This window comes from Herpailurus yagouaroundi, unplaced genomic scaffold (genome assembly GCF_014898765.1).
Source record: "Herpailurus yagouaroundi ecotype Mexico unplaced genomic scaffold, PumYag 77, whole genome shotgun sequence".
Taxonomy (NCBI): Eukaryota; Metazoa; Chordata; class Mammalia; order Carnivora; family Felidae; genus Herpailurus; species Herpailurus yagouaroundi.
This window is the reverse complement of record NW_024412388.1, coordinates 70,400,531-70,408,237: the sequence shown is the minus strand read 5'-3', so window position 1 is coordinate 70,408,237 and position 7,707 is coordinate 70,400,531. Positions and strand designations below refer to the sequence as shown.

Below are 7,707 nucleotides of genomic sequence, written 5' to 3'. Positions count from 1 at the left end.
AAACATCACAGGGAATGTTATTAAAAGACTATATAACAGGAACTGCTTAGAACAAGAAAATAGATTCCAGGGGCTATTCATGGAGAGAAGGGTTGATATGGTGGTGAGCAAAGTAGTTTTTAAACTACCGAGTCAAGGACCACCAAGCATCCTCTGGCATGGAGTGAACAAGTGTATCTTGAAAATTATGCCCTGCTGAAGAATTCTTAGAAATAGGAAACATTCTAGCAAATAATCTGTGAATAACCAAGCATGCCTCCTGAGTAAATTGTTAACCTTACCATAAGCAAGCCTTCTCAAAGAATTATATCCATCTTACAGAGCCACAAGACTATTCCTGATCCTGGAGATAGAATGATACAGCCTAGAGAATGGATCTTCTCTCATTAGTAAGCGTCTCAAACTATATACATCTAACCTATAGCCAATTCCTTTCTCTTAAGTATGTTCTCTATTACAAGAAAGTTCTTTATGTATTTACTTATGGAATTGTACATTTATTTAAACAAAAATTCTCCAGATATCAAGATAGTCATATGAGGATCATAATCCAAACTATTGCATGACTTTGGCAATGTTATCTAACTTCTCTGGGGATCAATTTTCTTATCTATAAAATTTGAAAATACTGTGCTTGCCTTACAGGATTAATCAAGAACCACATAAAGAATTTTGAGTTTCAGTATCTAGGTATGAGCTCAATAAAATGTTAGGTATTGTTGCAAAATTTGTCAAGATTCTTATCACCACAATTATTTAACTAGAAAGACCAAATGCAACTATGTAAACATATGTTTCTTGTTGTATTTCATTATAAGACCTGAAGAATGTGGGGTTTGGGAAGTGATGACCATGGGCAAATATGCTTTGACATACTTGCCTTTAGTAGAAAATGTGATACATAGTTAGAGATGACAGTTGGTGATTTATGATCACCATTACCAACAAAATGATACTCAATTAGTCCAAGTAATGGAATTTTGGGCAAAAGGAAAAATAAAGAAGAAGGAAGTTGCAGAGAGGAAGGGATTAAGAGGAAGAAACAATAAAGGAGGAAGAAAGGAAGCAAGAAAGGAAAGAAGGAAGGAAGAGGTTATATTGTATTTCTGGTTACTGGAAGAATTCAAGAAAATACAACTGATGATACATATGTTAGAACCTAAAGAGAAGATTGACTTTTATCTAACATAATAGGATTGCCATTTGCTATGGTCTGAATGTGTCCACCCAAAATTCATGTTGAAATCCTAACTGCCAAAGGTAATGGTATTAGTTGGTGGGGCCTTTCGGAGGGAATTAGGTCATGAGGGTGGAACCCTCATGAATGGGATTAGAGCTCTTACAAAAGAGGTTCCACCTGTGCTCTCCAGGCCCTTCTGCCCTGTGAGGCTTTAACAAGAAGTCTGCAACCTGGAGGAGGGCCCTCACTTGACCATGCTTGTACCATGATCTCAGACTTACAGCCTCTAGAACTTAGACTAATACATTCATGTTGTTGATCAACTACTCAATCTGTGGTATTTTGTTACAGCAGCCTAAACAGACTAGGACACCACTTCTTTTAGATATATGGAGCTGAAAATACTATTAGTCTTTCCTTCATAGTTTGCTTTGTTGCTGATCACACAGGCTCTTCTGCTTTCCAAGTTTCCTCCCAGAGTTGGTGGGCTGGAAGCTGGTGAGGAAGAAGTAGGTGGAACTAAGGGCACTTCAAAGTAGTTATTTTAGGAGACAGCTGCAAGCCACAGAGTTTTATGGACTGGGTCCTCACCTCATGAAAATTCAAGAAAAAATTAAAGGAAAGATAAATGTGGAATTTGTGTTGGGGGGGGTAAGTGGAATCAAAGAAAATCAAAGTTTGTATCAATAGAGTAATAACAGACTAAGTGGGGAAAAATGCAGCTTGCATCTTGAGTACTCCACAGAACGTTGGCTTGTCTTGTTGAGGGAGGGGCAGTGAACAGACTGAGCTAAGCCAGAGAATCATCAATCCAGCCATCATTTGAAATGCATTTTATATTCTTAAAAAAAATTAGTTTTAGTTAAAGTGAGCATTTATAACAATTTCTATGGGGGAAAGACAAAACAAAAGTAAAACACAGAAATCCATCTGATCCCAACAGCTGCATCAACAAGAGAACAACATTTAAAACAAATTCTGCAAATGTTAAGAATTTTATTAAAACATTTACCCAGAAACCATGCATAATTTCCTAATGTTGCCCAGAAGTGATTGCCAGACAGATCTCAGAAACCAACAAGAGGAGAGTTTTTGTTTTGTGTGCTGAGCCAAATCAAGTAGTGTTTAGACAGTCATGTTCTAGAACATAGAGTTCAGTAAACACTAGATGAGCACCTAGCAGATGCTGAGCATTGTATGAGAAGAGAAGACAGATGATCTCACAATGAATCTATGAATGTGGCAAATAGCACAACAACCTATAGGGGCCTATGAAATCTGAGTGCCACTGCCTCAATTTCTAGGACATGAAAGAATCAAAAAGAGCTGAACTTTGTGTTTTAGCCACAACTGTATTTAAGCAGATGCAGACATTCCTATTATTCTCCCTATAGACTTAGGGCTGCTCAGCTGTGAATTTTAGAGAATCTCAGTGGAAAGAACCAATATGTTATCAAATAGAAAATACTCTTGATTGCAAGGTACAATATTCAGTGTTTCCCTAAAAACAAAGACAGAGCATGAGAAAAAGGAGGGGAGAGGGAGAGGCACATTTTCTGGGATTCTAATAGTTGATTTCTGCAAAATCCATCCTAAATCCTCATTGCAGAGGTAAATAAGAATTAAACCCAATGTTCAGAAAAGGACAGTTAGGGAAACTTGTATGTTTCAACATTGACACTGGGTAGAGGAAGGGAGAAAAATATCTCCCATGAAAATTTGAACTACAATCTTTTGCAGGTATGCAGTCTGAATTCACAATGCTCATGTGGTCCCAAAATCTTTAGTAGAGGATTTAATTTGAAGTGGTCTCAGCTTGATAGTGCCCCCAGGTGACTGGCAAAAACAAACACAAAATCTTCCACAGAAGGAGGAGAAATGAGAGTTCAATCCGGGACAGTAGAAGATGCATCAAATGGGAGGGGCATCCTGATTTCAGAGATATGCAAATGTGAATAAAGTGCATCCTTAATCTGAAGAAATCAGGCAGCTGGTGTGAAATTCTGCTTGGTCAAGCACACTGGTTTTCATACATGCTCAGTTATGCAAAGACCATGTGGAATTTTGTTTCTTTGTTTGGACTTGATTTGAGGCTATTTCTTTGTTCCTAGCTGCTGTTCAGATTTTGGGCATCCTGGAGCTTTGACCTAATACATCTCTATTTGCTTTGATTGCATCCTACTCTTTGCTTCTTTTCTCTGGTTTTATCGTACTTTCCTGAATTTCTACTTTTTCATTAATTCATTCATTCAAGAATATTTATTCAGATGATTCAGAACTTCATGAGACAGGAGGATTCTTGTCTTCATGGAGTTCAAAGACCTACCTAGGGATTTTCAGACTTTAGTAAATATTAAGTTCTTATGAAGACTATTAAGGAGGAAAGTGTTCGTGTCCCTCTTTGGGTGGCTCTGATTCAGAAAGTCAGGGACTTGTTCTTAGTAGCTGCATTTTTAACAAAGCTACAAATTAATCTGATGCACGCTAACGTTTGAGAACTCCAGACAGTGTGTGCACTCCCATCTCACCTCCAAAATCCCAGAGCTGACTGCTTTGTTTCTGCTCCTCACAGTCCTGGGCCTAAAACAATTAGAATTAAAACTTGTCCATGAGAATTCTTTAAGGCAGGTGTGACCCAAGCCAACAGAATCAAATTATTCTATAAAATTAGCTGGATTTGATCAACTTAATGGACTCAGCCATGCAATTCCTACTGTATTGTTTGCTCCCACAGCAGCTGAATTCCTGGAAAATGGCCCTGATCTTCCACTTTGAAGGACTCACCCCCAAAACACAGAGCAGAGCTTTCTGGAATTCCTATTGTGTGGTGAGTTCTCTATGGATGTTTTTTGAAATGAATGAGTTGGAGTCTCTAGAAGATTCTTCAGTCCCTTCTGAGTGATTAGGGAAAAGTTGTATTAGAAAATGAGTTTTCCGAGGGCATCTGGGTTGTTCAGTCAGTTGAGCATCTGACTCTTGATTTCAGGTCATGATTTCACAGTTTGTGGGATCGAGCCCCACTTGGGTTTTCTCTCTCCCCCTCCCTTGCGCTCTCTCTTGCATGCACTTTTTCTCACTCTCCATCTCTCAAAAATAAATAGGAAGGAAGGGAGGGAGGGAGGGAGGGAGGGAGGAAGGAAGGAAGGAAGGAAGGAAGGGAGGGAAGGAGGGAAAGAAAGGAAAAAAGAAAGAAAGAAAATGGGGTATTTTGCTAATAGCAGAAAATTATGGTCCTGTGAGGTGAATTGTATTCTTATTCCCTGGGGATACATGACTAATTGCTAGTGTGTATAGAAAAATCAGAAAGTCCCATTTTATAATCATGTCACACATTAGACACTTTTCTGTTTTGCTTGTTACAAGCACATTTGCAAAGCATGCCATGTTAAATACCCTGATCATTTTTCAGCTTGATTATTGAGGTATAAAGAGAGGGAGAATGAGCAAAATTTCAAAGTTCTGATCCTGGCTATGTCACGAGCAATCTTATACTGTGGGCTTCAATAACCACACCTGTAAAATGAGAAGACTGACTTACATGCAGTCAAAACCCTCAGGTTTACCGTACAATTCCTGTAAATCACCATGTGACAAACGTGAAATGCAAGGTAGAGCTATCATTACTAACAATGTCATTAGAATGAAGGGAGCAGCTGTTGTAACTTGGTTACTTTCAATAACAGAGATTCAAACTATGACTGGAAGCATATTATAACCTGTTTGCATGCTGAGTAAATACATGCACCTTCATTCACTTAGCACCTCTGTAGGTTTTCAGATTAGGAAATAAACCATGATACAAACTTAAACTTGACATTGCTCCACACCTCTCAATCAGGATTATCTTATATCAGGTTATCAAAAAAGACACACCATCCACTTTCTTGGTGACATCTCCAGTCTTTCCTTTATTTTCACTGTTAGTTGACACACTGTGCTTGTGGCTGCGTTCTCAAAACGGAATGAAGGAAAGTTCAGCAGCAGGCTGTGTAGCTCTGTTCTAAAGGCAAACAGCCTTTCAGGATATACCACTTTTCTTCTTCTGTGATATTGTATGGACCAGAGAAGTGTGAGTGGGTCCTCAAGGTGATGGCAGATCGTGTGATGACAGATCAGTTGCCCCAGAGACCACTGTTAGTGACTTTATATTCTTTGACAAGAAGGAGATAGTATAAATCAATATTTCTAACCATTTCAAAAGTTTCAAATTCTACCTTCAAAAAAATCCAAATCATATCCTTCACGCTACTCCAGGTCTTAATGACAAATTTTGCAGTTTGTCACGTGCTTTACTATTTGGTTTAGCTACTTAAGTGTTATTACTACTACTCCATCACAGTTACTATTATTTAAAAAAACAGTTTCTCTCTTAAGTGAGTAAGAATAACATCCCAAATCTGGATGTTATACAGACTTTCCCATAGGGGCACTGTTGACTGGGAGAAGGGGAAAAGAATATTTCACTGCAGTGTTTATTGGAGAGTTTTTCCAATAATATTAATTTCTTAAAAAAGGGCATCCCATCTTGTGCTGGGGAAATTGGAAGCCTGGCACCACAATCCCATAGGGATTGAAACAGCCATCCATAAATCTGCACAGTGTGTCTGATTCTGCCCCCATTGAGCAACTGTAATAGGAGTTCTATAGACACGGCAGGGGCTGAATCAAGACTACTACCGAGTGAAAGAAGGCTGCTGTCAGCACTGTATATGCATTAAAAGACAGTAGACAGCTGCGCATGCATCCTGGGGTTGTACAGTTTCCAAATGTGCTAAGTCCTAGATTCTAAAACGATTTGTGTTTATTTACCAATACCTTGCTATGCTATTTATTAAGTTTGTCGCTAAACCCTGTTTTGCATACACTGGTACTTGCTCATGCATGCCTTATGAATATAGAAATTAGCATCTCATTAACTTGATAATTAGGCCAATGATAAACAGCTGTTTGGTTGCCGTGTAGGGCAAGATTTCTACCGAAGTTATTTATCTGCCATACACAATAGTGGTGCAATTATTTGTCACACTATCAATTATAGACAAACAACAATAGGAAATAAACTTTTCTTTCACACATTTGCTTTCATTGTAATTAAGATCCAAATTCATGCTCTGCTTTTGGAAAAACAATAATGCAGTGTTGTCTAACAATCTTGATAATGTAAATTTTCAGCTTGGCTTTTATATTTCACACACAGTTCAAACATCTCACATTGTGCATTCTGCTATAAATGACTATTTCCAAGATGTCTTTTTTATTTTTTTAAAGCTCTCCTGTTTCCATTTTATGATGTTGAGAACACTGATCATTGAGAATTTCTCAAGTTGTCTGGTTTTGCTCTAGTTTCTGTCTCCCTCCCCCTCCAAGATTAAAATCTATACTTTGACCTTCTCTTGCTTATAATAGGATTTGTGCTGAGAGAAATCATCTGAGAGACGTCTGGAGTGCAATGAAAGCAATGACAATGTTTTCTCGATTGTTTATGCATAGCTCAATCCACATTATTTCTGGAAGAAAAGAAAAAAGAAAAAAAAAAGAATAAAGAAAAAGAAAACAATGCATTTCCCTTCAATCCACATGGATTTAAAACTAGAGATGTAATTTAAAAAAACAGAAGCAAAAAACAAAAAACAAAACCAGAAACTGGTCTTTCCAACTAATAAAAAAGGAACTCAGTGCTGTGCTCACAGCAAAGTCGTGGAAGATAATTTGAAACTTCAGTTAGCTTCCTGTAGAGAAAAATAACAACCACCAAACTAATGGGTAATCAATGGCCAATTGCCTCAGAAAAGAGGCGCCCCACAGAATTCCCTAGAAATTAATGTGCTGCATAGGAGGCATTGGAAAATATCTTAAGACTATTCTAGTGAGCCCACCTTTCTTAACAAATAAGTAAGGTCTAGGGTGCTATCTTTGCTAATAAAGACCTGGAGACGAAATGCGGTCTTCATTTAAGTTTCCATGTGCTGTTCTCTGAACCACTATATTAAAAACAATCTTCCCCCATGATTTCTAGTGCTGTAGTGGAGTATAGTTTATGTGAAAGTAAATCTGGAAAGATTACCTTTCAAAACTGCCAGATGCTTCGCATTTTCTGGTAGAAATCTGGATTCTAGGTCTGTAATGATATTTCCTGCTGTGCTCAACACTCAATCAGAACGTATGCTTCTTGGAGGGCAATATAAGGATTCCAAGGCTAACTTGGTCGTTTGGCTTTTATATTTTTCCAATCCAGCTGGGGGGTATAAATTTAAATTTTGGGCCTCCCAAGCTAAACTTCAGAAGGGGTCTTTGTTAATTTTAGATCTCCTGCAGTTGAAACCCCTCCTTGCATAAACTTTCCCATGCAGTGCAGTTTATGATTATATTTATACCAATGAATAAAACATACCTTAAAAAAAAAAAAAGAAAACTAAATTACGGCATTAATGATACAGGAATGTATGGATTCTCATGGCCCTTGGCTCTCCCATGTTTAGATTCAAGTTCCTTCCTCTACCTAGTTTGAATTACATTAGTGTCCCCTT

At 37.9% G+C, this 7,707-nt stretch overlaps 1 long non-coding RNA gene across 1 annotated transcript; it reads left to right on the top strand.

Annotated features, from left to right (window-relative positions):
- Window positions 1-319: 319 nt before the first annotated feature.
- LOC121018557 (uncharacterized) lies at window positions 320-6,919 on the top strand. The gene is made up of 3 exons (XR_005785226.1): window positions 320-389; window positions 3,915-4,007; window positions 6,587-6,919. It is a non-coding gene; the product is annotated as an uncharacterized LOC121018557 (long non-coding RNA).
- Window positions 6,920-7,707: the final 788 nt, after the last annotated feature.